Raw genomic sequence first — 14296 nt, forward strand, 5'->3', positions numbered from 1 at the left:
GACTTAGACCTTAGGCTGACTGGATGCTGGGACACGCAAGATGGCGCCAGGCCTCCCTCCCTCTGCTCCCCTCCCCTCGGAACTTTCTTCCCCTCAGGCTCGGCTTCCACCTCAGGGCCCCAGCAGCTACAGCTTGGCATTCTCCAAACTCCAAGTCCGCCAATGAGAACTGTCTTTTCCCAAGAATTGCCCCAAACCCCAAGAACTGAGCCTTCTGGTCAGAACTGATCGGGACCCACCCGATGCTCCCACAGAGCATTCCTGGGTCAAGTGCCTGCCTTGGGAGCCAATCCACCCGACCCACCTGAACAGCCTGGAGAAGGAGAGATAATATGGGGGCTCTCAGTAGAAGGGAGACCATGCCAGACACCCACCTGCCAGCGCCATGCAGCAAAACCTACGGACAGATCCCCGACACTCAGAGACGGAAGCACCTGTGGGTCTGTGGGACCATGTGGTGGGGGTGCTGGGCTCCCCTCACTCAGCTCCTGCAGTGTCTACACTGGGCAAGGATGATGCAGGGTGCACTTTCCTCGGACTGCCCTTGAGGTTCGGCATGAAAAACTGGCTCCACAACAGGTTGCACTCAGCACCCCAAAGCCCAGCCCACAGTCAGTGCCCACCTGAGAGCACGTCCAGCCTGACCCGCAGGCCTGTGCACAGTCCTCAGTGTGCACAAACAGCAATTTCCCTGGACTCCTGGCACAGAGCAGTTCCTGGTTGCATGGCCTGGGCTGAAATCTCTGTGCCATGATGACTCACCGCTAGGCTTCTCTGAGCAAGCTCTGGGCTTCTCTGCATCCGTCACATTTGCCATATGCCTTCCTCAGAGCCTCTCGCTGCCATTGTCTCCAGGCCCCTCAGCACCTGGCTTTGCCTGAGCCATAAGGCATCTCCTGCTCCTCCTGGGGCCCCCAGCTGCCTGCCCTGCCTCTCTGACACTGCCACCACTTCCTGAACTGGTTAAAATGTCAGAAGTGTGGGATCTAGCTCCCAAGCTGCTACTCCAGGGAGGTCCAATCGCGTTAACTCGGGGGGATGTTTGGCCCATGTGAACCGGGACACGAGAGCATACGTTTCTCCTCTTTTCTTCCCGCCATGGGTTGTTTCGCCCGAGCCATCCTGCAGAGCAGAAGAGTCCACCTGCCAACCACTTACCTGGCTGCGGCTCTCCCTGGCCCTGCCTCCCACCTGCTATGGATGGGATGTGTGCCCCCCAAATTTATATGTTGAAGCCTAATCCCCACTGAGATGGTACATGGAGGTGGACCCTTTGGGAGGTAAACAAGTTTCCAGGAGGTCATGAGGGTGGGGCTGCCATATGGGATCAGCATCCTCATAAGAAGAGACCAGAGAGCCTGCTTCCTCCCTCTGCTCCCTCTCTCTGCCTTGTGAGGAGAAAACGAGAAGATGGCCATCTGCAAACCAGGAAGCAGCTCTCGCCGAATCTGCAGGCACCTCTCCAGCTGCCAGCACCGAATCCACAGGATCTCCAGAGCCATGAGAAATAAATATGTGTGGTTTGTGCTGCCCGGTCTGCAGTAATTCACTATGGCAGCCCAAGCTGAGACAGCACCTCTTGTGCCTCTTGCTCTCGTTTTTCACTCCCCAGTACAGCACCAGCACATAATCCTTTCCCCAGGCTCTGCTTTCTGGGGAATGCAGGATTGCTGTCAAGTATTCAGTTTTTAGAATGGAGATTAAAAGGCTTGTTGGGAGAATGAAATGAAACATAGAGAAGCTAACGTTTATTGTGCAGTTGCTGTATATTGATATCGTGCGAAGCACTTTACATTTACTTTCTCCAGTTCTCAAACAGCCTGTGGGGGTAGTTCTGTTGTCATTCTGCTTCACAGATGAGGAAAGTGAGGCAGAGAGCTTTGGCCAAGGTCAAATTGTGGGTGAGGTCAGCCGGCTTCACACTTGGAGGTCTGGCCTGTGACGACATCTTCTAAACTCCACTCTGCAGCGTCTGTAAAGCCAGGAGAGCAGGGCTGGCACAGGCAAGCGGTTAGTAGATGGTGGCCTCCAACTGTCTTTAGTGATGGCAGAACATCAGCTTTCTTTATTTTGGCATGATTTTGTAACTTGTGATAATCCGCACATGCATGTTTCTAGCTACAGGGAGAATCATTCCCATGACCTCTCCTTAAGCACTTTACCACGTTTGAAATTGAGGCTCAGAAACAACACAATGAATGGACTGTAGAACATATGCCGTTACATTATTCTGCAAGACCCTTAAAAATGCATAAGTGCCCATCCCGATAAATATTTATTCTTGGAAGCTGAGGCTGTTTCTGAAACTATTTACAGCATATTGATTTTTATTATAGTCCTGAAAAGTTATTCAATTTTATGATGTTCAGGTTTTTTTCACTTAACGATTTTGCAAGCAACTTTCTGATCCCAGGAAAACAGATAAATTACAAGTTGACTATAGAAATCGAGCCGCACTTGCGTTCAGAGCCCCTCGTGTCTTTTCTCCACATCATTCACCCACAGCACTGTGCTCTCTCCTCCAATCCTTTTGCTATCAACCTTAGGGGAAATTATTATGGCTCACAGGAAGCCAGCCATGGTATGCTATTTCCAGATCACTTGGAACTGTTACTGGGGAAATTGATGCTGACTACTGTCTGTGGTTCTTTGGCGGTTCTCTGGAACACACCCAACCCAGGCTCCAGTCGACAGCTGCCAGGAGAGCAGCAGGTCCAGGAAGGAAGCAGATGAAGGGCCCCCACACCAGAACTGAAGGGCGATGTGCAGGGCCTGGGGCAGTCGGGGACGGGGAGGCAGCTTCCTCAAGCATGGGTAAGAGGAAGGCTGCAGAGGGGCGGGCCTCCGGCTGTGTTGGGAAGCTCAGTACTTGTGGTCCAAGAGACTGAGGGGGAGGGGAACCCCTGGATATGGGGTATTGTGAGCAAAGTCACGGGATGGAAGCACACCCAGCGGGGTGCTGACAGTGCAGATGGGGTGGGGGTGGGAGTGGGAGTAGGCAAGGCTGGAGAAGCAATGAGAGAAAATGATGGTGTCTCCCCATGGACCCCGCTAAACGTCAACCCAGAGTGATGGGTAAAACGGAGGTGGGTGATCTGCAGACACAGCGAAATTAACACACCAATGATCAGCAGAGGAAGCTGATCTGAGGCTAGACTGAGATGGAAGGCTGTGCAAGTCAGCTCCAAGGTGAGGGGTGTCATGCTGCCCCAGGACCTCCATCTGCCTGTGTCTTCGATAAGGAAGAAAAGAGAAGAGACTGACGGGGTGCTGGGGTGGCAGCGCATGCTGCTGTCTGGAAGATGGCAGGTGGCATCCATCATGGTCAGCAGCAGGATAAGTTAAAGTCCTTATGAAGAATCAGAGAGAAGTTCCTCCCACCCGTCCTCCTCAAGACCCCCCCCCCCCCTTCCCTTCTTCGGCTGTGGGACCTGTGGCCTACCCCAGTTTGGATGCAACTGACTTCTTTAACTATGTGCTGTGACAACCCTGCACCATCTGATACACTGAGGGTTGCAGGCTGCATCTGGGACCCATCATGGGGTTCTACAGCCCATCCCTCAGACCCCATACGACACGGAGAATGGTGTGGCTTTCAAGAGGCAATAGTGTGACAATGGAAAGGAGCTTCTGATGTGGGGACACAGAAGCAAAGGGCTTAATACATCCTGAGGGGAGGGGCAGTGGGGGCAGGCAGCCAGGAGGGTGACTGGGACCGTGCATGCATTGTGTTGGTGTGGACCAGGTGGCGTGGTCCAGGTGGAGTGGACAAAGCCCCCACACTCGTTCACTCTGGGCTTCCAGTCACAACTGAACAATTAATCCCATAATGACTGTGAGAACCTGACCTTCACCCACCTGCCAAGTTCATGCTAGAGAAATCAGCAATGTAATTGCCCTCAGCAGAGAGAGGCACATGGTGATTAAAAAGCCCACAGACCTGAAATGGAGAGACTGCAGTTTAACAATTTTGCAGCGACCACTATTTTTCATCAAGGAATAATGAACAGGTACGTCATGAAGAATTATGTGATGAGCAAGACAGCACCCTGTTTTAGGGAATCTGGATTCAGAAATATGAATGCCCCTGTCCCCAAATATGCCAGCGGGAAGACATCCTCATCCATCACTTCAGGAATGTTTCCTTCTAAACAAATGACCTTTCCCACCAGGCCACCTGCTTCCTCTGAATCAGGATGCTGTGCTGGTGCAGAGGGAAATAGAACTGCTGTGTTAGTGTGGTTTCGCCAGAGACACAGATCATAGGACGTATACTATCAGGGGTCTGTGGTTCTGTGTCTCTGGAGAACCCCGATACGATGGATGGATGGACGGATGGATGGATGGATGGATATAGATACATATAGATACATAGATATCAATATGATCTCTCTACATATCTATACATATAGATAGATAGATTATATCTATAATCCTAATTATCTGTATGTATTAGTCCAGGTTTTCCAGAGACAAAAAACTACATATTCCTGATTAATATATGTCCTATGGTTCTGTGTCTCTAGAGAACCTGGACTAATACAAAATACAGATAGAGAGAGAAGAGAGAGACTCTTATCTATAGAGAGATCTATATATTGATCAGGATATCTACATGTATCTCTGTATCTATAGATCTATCTATATATATATATATCTAATCTATATCTATCTGTCTATCTGTATACACATACAGAGAGCAATAGAGATTTATTTTATGGAATGTCTCACATGATTGTAGGAGCCAGCGAGTCTGAAACCCTTAGTGCAGGCTGGGAATTCAGGTAAGGGTTAGTGTTGCAGTCCTGAGTCTGAAATCCATAGGGCAGCAGGCTGGAAACTCAGGCAGGGTTTCTTTGTTGCAGTCTTGAGGCAGAATTGCATTTACTTTGGGAAGCTTCAATTTTTGCTCTTAAGGCTTTCAACTGGTTGGGTGAGGCTCACCCACATTATCAAGGATAATCTTCTTTATTTAAAGTCAATTAATTGTAGATGTTAATCATATCTAGAAAGTCCCTTCACAGTGACATGTAGACCGGTTATTTGACCAAAAAATGGGCACCATAGCCTAGCCACATTGACACATAAAGTTAACCATCCCAGCTAGTATATATTTCCTTCTTTCTAGAACTCCACAAGGCAAAACAGTCATCTTTCCCCAGAGAGCAGCCATGCTCCTGGGTCCCTCAACCCACTGTCCATGAACCAGAAAGGAGCTGCTGACGGTACGGAACTACAGAGAGTGGAGGGCCTAAGGTAGGGGCAGACAGAGCTGGTTGTTCCACTGGTGTTCTCAAGATCAGCTCTTGTTCTTTCCCCTAGAAATTTCCTTGTGAAGGCAAGTTCAAGTTTCAGGTCTGCTCTCTCAACCTGGGGCAGGGGTGGGGGCGACAAAATTATTCAAATTCACACAAGAAAAAATTCTTTTTTAATATAATTCACACACACGAAAATGCTCAGATCTCAAGAGGACCATTCCACAAGTTTAGTTCTGTGACTATGTGTCAAGGCACAGCATTTTCACAGCAGAAAGTTGCCTGATTGCCCTGCCCAGTCAACCCCTCCCACCCTGAAGCAAGCACTGAGCTGACATCTGTCACCACAGGTCTCTTTGCTTATTCTAGAAGTGTATACCTATTGAATTATATGGTATACCCTTTTCTGTTTGGCTTATTCCAGTCAGCATACTATTTTTGAGATGTACTTATACGTACTGTGTGCGTGTGTTAGTAATGCATGCCTTTTTATTGCTGAGCAATGTTTAACTGTATGAACAAAGCGTCGTTTACCCATTCCATTGATCAACAGTCCAGGTGTGACTATTATAAACATCTTATTGAAGGCTTTTTATGAATATACAACGTTTATTTTGGACCAACACCTAAGAGTGCCATTACAGGGTCTTGGCACAGAAGTTTATTTAACACTTTACAAAGCAATTTGCCATAGTGGCTGTACCATTTCACACCACCACCGCCAACTCGTGAGAGCTCTGATTGTCCAATGTCTCTTCCAGCTTTGCTTTGGCCGACCTTGTGCATTTTATATATTCTAGTGGGGGGTGTGGTAATAGCTCATTGCGTTTTTAATTTGCCTTTTCTTAAAGATGAAGGAAATCGAGCAGTTTTTCATGTGTTTATTGACCATTTATATCTCTTCTTTTGCAATGTGCCTGTTTGCCTTGGTCTCTTGTTAAAATTGTGCTGTCTTCTTGAGTTCTGAGAGTTCTTTACATATTCTGGATACAGATACTTTGTCTTATGAATATATTCTCAGTCTGTGACTTGCCTGTTTATTGTATTGATAACGTTTTATGATGGGGATTTTTTTTGTTGTTTTGATGTAGTTTATCATTTTTGATTTGATGATGATGACTTTTGTCTCAAGAAATCTTTTCTTACCTCAAGATCACAGACATAGTCTTCCATGTTTTCTTGTTTTAGCTTTTACATTTAGGTCTAGGATCTAGCTCAAATAGGTTTTGTATGCAGTGAATTAGTGATTGAGGTTCTTTTTTCAAAAATGGATCTCATATAAGGCACTTTTAAAACCTGAATTACAAGATATTAACATAGAACAACAATATACTCTTTCCTCAATTTGGCTATTAACACAGGTTTTGACAACTGGCTTTAATACCCCTGGCAGTGTTAGATGACCTCATGGGATCCAACTCCTCCTCCTGCATTCCAAGCTCCTCTATGTGGGACCACTCTGACTTGCCAACCACATTTATTTATCGCTGTGAGTCTCCTTGCTATCAAAATAGCACTTCCTTTTCATCCCTCCTCTGAGTAACACAACACGTGACAGACTCTCCGAAAGAAAGTACCTCCCTTAATTTCTTCCCCTCTCCATTATTTTTAGGTTATGAAATTTACCATGCACAGATATATCTGCACAGTTTCAAGAATACACACACATACATTTATAATGTCTTTTATATTTATATAAACATGTACCTTTTCTGATGCTCATCATTGCTTCCTGATGACTGAAGCTTCCTGATGAATGAAGGGTTGAAGCTGACATAATTTTTCGTTAGCCTGAAGAAATGTATTTCTTTTAGTATTTCTTGTACAGAACTTCTGAGGGAGAGAAATTCTCTCAGCTTTCATCTTCTCAAAATTTATTTATTTTGCCTCCATTTTTAAATTAATCTTTTTACTTTGAAATAATTGTAGATTCACATGCATTTGTAAGAAATACAGAGAGATTCCATATGTCCTTTACTCAGTTTCCTCCAATGATAATATTCCGCAAAACTTCAGTACAAGACCATAATCAGGATATTAACATTGCTGCAATCAAGCTACAGAACATTCCCTCACTACAGGATTTCTCATGTTGTCCTTTTTAGTAACACCTAACTCTCTGCTCTCTCTCCCCATCTATGACCCCTGGTTACCACTAATCTGTCTCCCCTTTCTATAGTCTTCTCATTTCAAGAACAAAATTATGTAGGCTGTAACATTTTGGGATTACCTTATCTTCATTTTTTAAGGCTAGTTTTGCAGAAATTCTAGATTGACAGTCGTTTGTATACATGTGGTGTGTGTGTATCTTCTGTATTTTTCCTGATTGGTGTTTCCTGAGCATTTTTGATTTGTGGGTTGTCTTTCATCAATTTTAGACCATTCTGAGCAAATATCTAACTAAATACTTATTCTTCCTCAATCTCTTTTCTCCTTTTTAGGTTCTAGTTATACATATGTTGGACCACTTGATACTGTCACACAAATTAAGACACTTTAATCTATTCTGGCTTTTGGTTTTGTTCATTTTTTGTTTGCTGTTTTTCCTCTTTGTGTTTCAGTTTGGATACGGTCGATGAGCCTGTCCTCAAGCTCACTGATTATTTCCTCTGCCGAGTCGCTGTTATTAAACCCAATACAATACTTCTATCTGATATTGTATTTCTCATTTCTAACATTTCTGCTTGGTTCACTTTTATAGTTTCTGTGTGTCTGCTGAAATTCACTGTCTCCTCACATATACAGGTTTTCCAATAGGTGATTTAGCATATTTCTAGTTATGACGCTTTCAAATAATTCCAACATCAGGGTCATCTATGGGTCTACTTCTACTAACTGTTTTCCTTCTTCATCATGAGACATCAGTAGAGACTGAAGTAAACAATATTTCCCTTTAGAAAAGGGCACTTCTTTTCCTGTGTCAGGCCGCTAGTTTAGGGCAATTGATTAAATTTTTTCTATCATTAAGTTAGGTCTGAGGTTTTTGGCTAGTTTGCTTCAATTCACCACTAGCCTGACACATTTTGAGAGTGAGTTCAGGATTTTCCATTCTGCAGTGACTGGAGTCTGAGCACAAGCAAGATTTCCCAAATTTCTTCATGTTCCACAAACCACCAGTTTTCCACACCATGAGAGCTCTCTCTCTGATTCACAACTCAGCTGATAGCTCTGCTCATTGTTGGGGAGTTCTCTTTGTCTTCCAGTCCAGCCTCAGGCTTTGGACACCTGTGGGATCATGTCCCACTTGGAAGGCCTTGGAGGGGTTCCTTCCAGCTCTCCTGCCTCACTCCCAGCTTTTGTCAGGGGAAAACGCGAGGAGTCTGGGGAGAGGAGGGTTCTCTCTGGTCTCTGAAAGTCCAGAGTGCCTCTGGCTGATGCATCTCAGATCTCACACTCTGCTTCACCCTCCTTTTGTAGGTGGTTGCCTGGGACTTGAAGAAGGTGCCAGGAGCTTCGGGAAGTCTCCCAGCTTGCTGTCAGGCCCTCCGGCCTTTGGCATACCAACCCCGAGCACTTGAGGGCCTATGGGAAAAACTTGCTCAGGGACTGGGGTTCCTCTAATCCGTCAGCCATGTGGGGCCGTTATAAGTTTGTTAAAGTTCATGCTAATTTTTCCTTATCCCCATCTATGACAGATTCCTCTTCTCTTGTATCCATACCAAGAATGAGAGTCACTATGGGTCTCTTCTCCTCTCTGAAAAAATTGCCATTTTCTTGAGTTTAGTTCACTTATGTTTTGGGGTTTTGTTTTGTTTTCTTTGTTTTTGCATCTTTAGGTCTCTGATTGGTTTGCAAAGTCTATGATTTTGTGGCTTCTACATCTTGTTTGGGTTATTGAGAGCAACTGTCTTTTGTCATTTTCTAACATTCTAACCAGAGAGATCTCTTCCACATCTCTCAGCTTCTATTTTCTATCATTTCGTCTCTCTATGTTGTTTTCTGGATAATTATTTTCAGGCCAATCTTATTCTAAGATCTCATCACGTGTAACTTTTAATCAGCTTTTATCCTGTCCCTTGCCTTTATATTCTGAAGTATGTGTATATTGTGTGTATCTGTATCTTTTTATTCTTAGAAGTTCCATTTGATCTCATGCAAATCTGCTGTCCAATAAATTTTCATAATCTCTTATTCTTCTGTCAAACTTTGATATTCTCCTCATTGCTTTAAACATATTAAACACACATTTTATGTATTCTAAAGCTGACAAATAAAACATAGATAAAGTCTACATATCTGATTGCAAACAGAGTCTGTTGTTTCTGGAAATTCTCACTCACGGAGTTTTCTTCTTTCTTGTTTTGTTTAGTAATTTTGTGGATATGAGTATGAATTCATGCTACCTGGAGCTTTATCTGTGGGGATTCTTCAAGGCCTGGGATTAAAACAATCCTTCTCTAATGAGGATCTGTGTCTGTCTTTTCCAGGTACTTGGTAGCATACCAAGCTGAGGGCACCGTAAACTAATTTGGGGGAATGGGGACCACACAAGTGGTGTACATTACTTCCCAAATTCACGAGTGCTGGCCTTTGGGTAGGAATCTCACGGGAGATGCAGTCATCTGTGTGTATGTTTTGCTGCTCCACCCCTACTTTATCCCCCTGTGGGTTTTTCTTGGCTTGATCCAAAGACTCCTCTGTATGGGAATCCTGGCCTCAGTGGGTGGGGTTCTCACTGATGGGAAGCCTGTTATTCTGGCCCTGGCCTTGTGTCCTTTGCCCTCCCTTGCGGCCTGTGAACTTCAGTCTGTAGGCCATCAGAGACTGGTTACCCCCACACCACTCCCATCTGGGCAAATGCTCCATGATTCCTCCTTGTTCTTTCCCACATTCGCCAGCTCAACTGTGCATTATATTTAAACTATTTGATTCAGCATTTTTAGTTGTGCTATGAGTCTGCAGTTCTGCAGGATTCCCTCTCTTACTCCTGACAAGGAATGGCGTGTCTGTGGTTTCCAGCCGCCTTCAGGGCCAGAGTTTTAAAGCCGTCTTCAGGATTTAGAGGGTCTGGGAGATGTGTGTCCTTCTTGATGCGGTAGCTACACACTGGTCTGGATGCCCAACCTGCAGGGATTCAGAAGGGGAGAGCCTGCTCCTTCCTCAGGCCACCGGCCCACTGCAGCTTTAAAAAGATCATGTTAAAGTGAATTTTACATTAGTCTTTATTTTGGTAACTGTATATGTTGATGTGAATGAAGATATTACTAAGTTTAAAAGTAAATATATCAATACCACAAACTTAACTTTTACTCAAATTAAATTTCAAACAAGCCCTTATGATTTAAAAAAATACTTATTTTAATTTTAAATTAATTGTTGGGGAGAAATATACACTTCTAAATGACTATAAATTGTCTGGTGTTAATCGCTCTTAGAGATTTTTGTGAGTAAAGGGTTGAATAAGTCTGTGTAAGCGTAATAATTTAGAAACGAAGTGCATAAGTAAATCTGGAATTATACAGAAACGCTGTGAGATAGTCTGGGCTAAAATCTATCTAATAAAGTGGAAGTAACCTTGAAATTCTTTTTTTTTTTCTTTTGGTGAAGAAGATTGTCCCTGAGCTAACATCTGTGCTAATCGTCCTCTATTTTGTATGTGGGATGCTGCCACAGCATGGTTTGATAAGCAATATTTAGGTCCACATCTGGGATCAGAACCCACGAACCCCAGGCCACCAAAGGGTAGTGTGCCAACTCAACCACTACACCACCAGCTGACTCCTTGAAATTCTTAATATGTGCTGTCTTTCCCTGTCAGCAGAGAAGACAGGCCTTACATGTGGACACAACAGTGGGTGCAGTATTCTGAGGGGCAGAGCTCGGGAGACACTTCAGCTTTGGAGAGGTTTCTTTGCGTTAGCAGAGACCACACTGCTCAGTTCCCCGGGCAGGATCCCGGTGTTGGTGACTTGACAGCACTGGTGGATCTTGCACCACTGGGATGGAGGGAACGGACGAGGTCAACGCATATTTCACTGAAACACTTGTATGGGATTAAAAAAAACAATCAACCGAGGAGCCAGGCACAAGGGTTTTCTTATTTGAAGATTTATTTCTCTCTCTCCTTCCTCTCCACTGGGTCACACTGTGGAAGCTGAGTTGATAAGGAATGCCAGGTAAAGGACAAGACCCAAAGCTGGACCGATGAATAAAACCAACCATGCAGTCACACTTCCTTCTTAAGTGCCCTACGAAATGGGATGTACTGCTAAAAGAAGCCAGAGAAAAAGCAAAGCAAACTTGCAGTTTCTGGAATTGTATTTCTCTTACTTTAGTTTTTCCAATGCCAACGTTTCTAAGTAGAAATTAAAGTTATGCATTTCAAAATTACATCAAAATCCAGAAAACTTACTTCCTCATCACTAAACAAACAGGCTTTATGAACAGAAAACGCATTATAAATATTACTCTAGGTGATCGCCAAGATGATAGGCGCTAACTTCCAGTCTCTTTAAAAACACAAAATGGGAAAGGTCAAGCTTGAGTGCTTTCAAAATTCTATTTTCTGCTCCACTACCGAGTGAACAAACAGATTTCATCATGCAAATAAAGGCTGGCCTCGGTCACTGGCCTGCGGGAAGAGGCCTGTGAACACCCTGCTCTGAGTCACCCTTCTCCTACCCCCATGAGGGCGTCTCTCCAGGACAACTCATGTTCCTTGCTTCTCAAGCACAAAGAATAGCTGTAACAATGACATTCTGAACAGACTGCACACTATCTTAAAAGTTCTGAGCTGGAAGTCCCCTCCCGGCCTGTAAGCCACCGCAGTGGAGGGCAGAACTGAGCCCTGTGGCCAGCAGGGCCCCCACTGTGGGTCAGCATCACTCTCCTCCCTCTTGGGGTGGGGTGGAGGTACACAAGAGGAGAGTAACCCCCTGGGAGCTCTTGCACCCTGAATCCTGAGGCAGACAAACGGACAGCCCTCCAGACTTGACTTCCCCACACTTTCAGCTTCTGAGGGTTAACAACATTTTAACAGTTAAACACGATTCAGATCTTCAAATAACCTGCAGCCCTCCCTTCGCCAGACCCAACCTGTGCAGACAACCTCCAGAGTAGAAACGCATGCAGGCAGGATCCAGCTCCACTCTGGCAAGGAAGAGCAGAGCACGGAGGCGAGAGCAAGCCACCTCATGTTTTCTGTCAACCTCCAGGATCGTGACAAGACAGGGGTGGAGAAGCGTGGGTGTGGCGGTGACGTTCATGGACAGACAACGCCCCGGCTTCGGTGGGCCTGGGGGAAGCCTGAGAGCCTGGCCCAGAGCTGCCCCGGGAAAGCAGGGCCAGGCAACGGGGGTGAGAGGGAGACTGACATTCCAGCATGTGACTGTTTTAATTTTTAATTTACGACATGTGTGCAATACAAAATTACATGAAAAGATTAAATAAAATAATAAAATACATTGGGTTACAATTTAAACTATTAAAAGTGGAGATATGACACAAATTTACATATGAAAACATGCATACCAAAGGTATGGTGGGCCAGTGTCTACATTCTGACCCCCCGTTTTCTCTTGAGTTTTGCCAGTTGTGCATTCACATCTTGGGGTGGGGTTCTTAGAACAGCAATTAATGGCTATTTAAGAAAAAAATAATACTCTTAAAGACTACATACAAAATTAAAGACAAAACCTGACAGGGACTAGATTCAGTTCTAGATGGTGGAAGGAAGTGAAAGTTTCTCACCTCTTCGTCCTCCCAAATTCCACTGCGGTGCATCAGAAGGGGGACGCCGGGGAGGCTAGCTAGAGGAGAGGTCTGACCTGAGCACAGAGCGGCTGGGAGGGCAGGTGCCCAGGGCAAGAAGGGTGGGCAGGAGCTCTAACGGTGCTCCCCCCACCCATTACATGCCACCACACAAGCCCAGTTGGCATTCAGCGTGTCTGGGGGGAAGCCATGCCCTTTGAGAACCACTGGTCTGGGGAACAGCCGGCCAGGTCTGCCCTCCCCGTGCCCTAGTGCAGAGCCCCTGGAAGGTGCTGGGGAGCACCAGCTGTGCCAGGAGCCACAGGCCCACCTGGGGGAGGGCTGGGCTCCAGGTGTGAATGTTGGCATGCCAGGCATGGGGGGCAGGGAGCCCTGGTCCTAATGTCGGTCACACAAACCCAAAGTCCTAGTCCTTCATAAAAGCGAGCAGACGCTTTCCTTTTAATAAAACTGAGCTGGACCATCTCTCATTGGCGCTCCACTCATAGTTCTGTTTTTGCCTGCATTGCTAGAATATGTAACTGTGCTAAACCAGCTCATTGCAACACAGTGATGGCTCTCTAAGTCATAAGAAGAACCTGAGCATATTAAGATGGAAACATCATGCTAAAAGATAGGTCTTCCTTAAAACTGTCTTTAGAGGGCAGGAAAGGAACTTCCTGTTTGTTTCACAATCATGCACATTGAATTTCTCTGAGAAAGTCAGGCAAATAGAAGGAAAAGGAGGGGAAAAGAGCGTAAGTTAATGGCATTCTTACTCTTGAAACTTCCCTAGATTTCTAGAACCTTCCTCCTTGAACTCTTTGTTGCATCTTCAGTCTTAATGAGGCAGGGTTTAGATTCTCATTTATGAGCTCTGTTCACACTAGTCTTTACAATATGGTTCTACATGAGAGAACGTTATTGGAAAAGAACTGAATGTGTTCAATTTGGGCAGGATGACAATGTTTTTTATAGATGATGGGTTAAGAAGGCATGAGTCTCACAGAACCTTCTACCCACTATCCCTGTGGCCACTTTTTTCCGGGGGTTGGGGGGGTGGGTTGTGTCAAAGTACTTTGCTTTAGGATCATTAAAAAACATCCAGGAAAGAATCTGACCAAACAGGTAAAGTATTTGCTTCTGTGGTTTTTTTTGAGGGGGGGTGGGAATTATGTTCTCAAATACCCTCTAATTTTACATGTTATCTTTTACACACATTTTTCCCATTTAATTCTGGAGATGATGGGTGGAAGCAGTGAAACTAACTCCATTCAAGGCCCAAAATACGAACGGAAACGTGTCTCTGTGACTGGGCACCTGGGCAACATTCCAGCTAAGGCGCTCTTTGC

Source organism: Equus przewalskii, chromosome 20 (assembly GCF_037783145.1).
Source record: "Equus przewalskii isolate Varuska chromosome 20, EquPr2, whole genome shotgun sequence".
Lineage (NCBI taxonomy): Eukaryota > Metazoa > Chordata > Mammalia > Perissodactyla > Equidae > Equus > Equus przewalskii.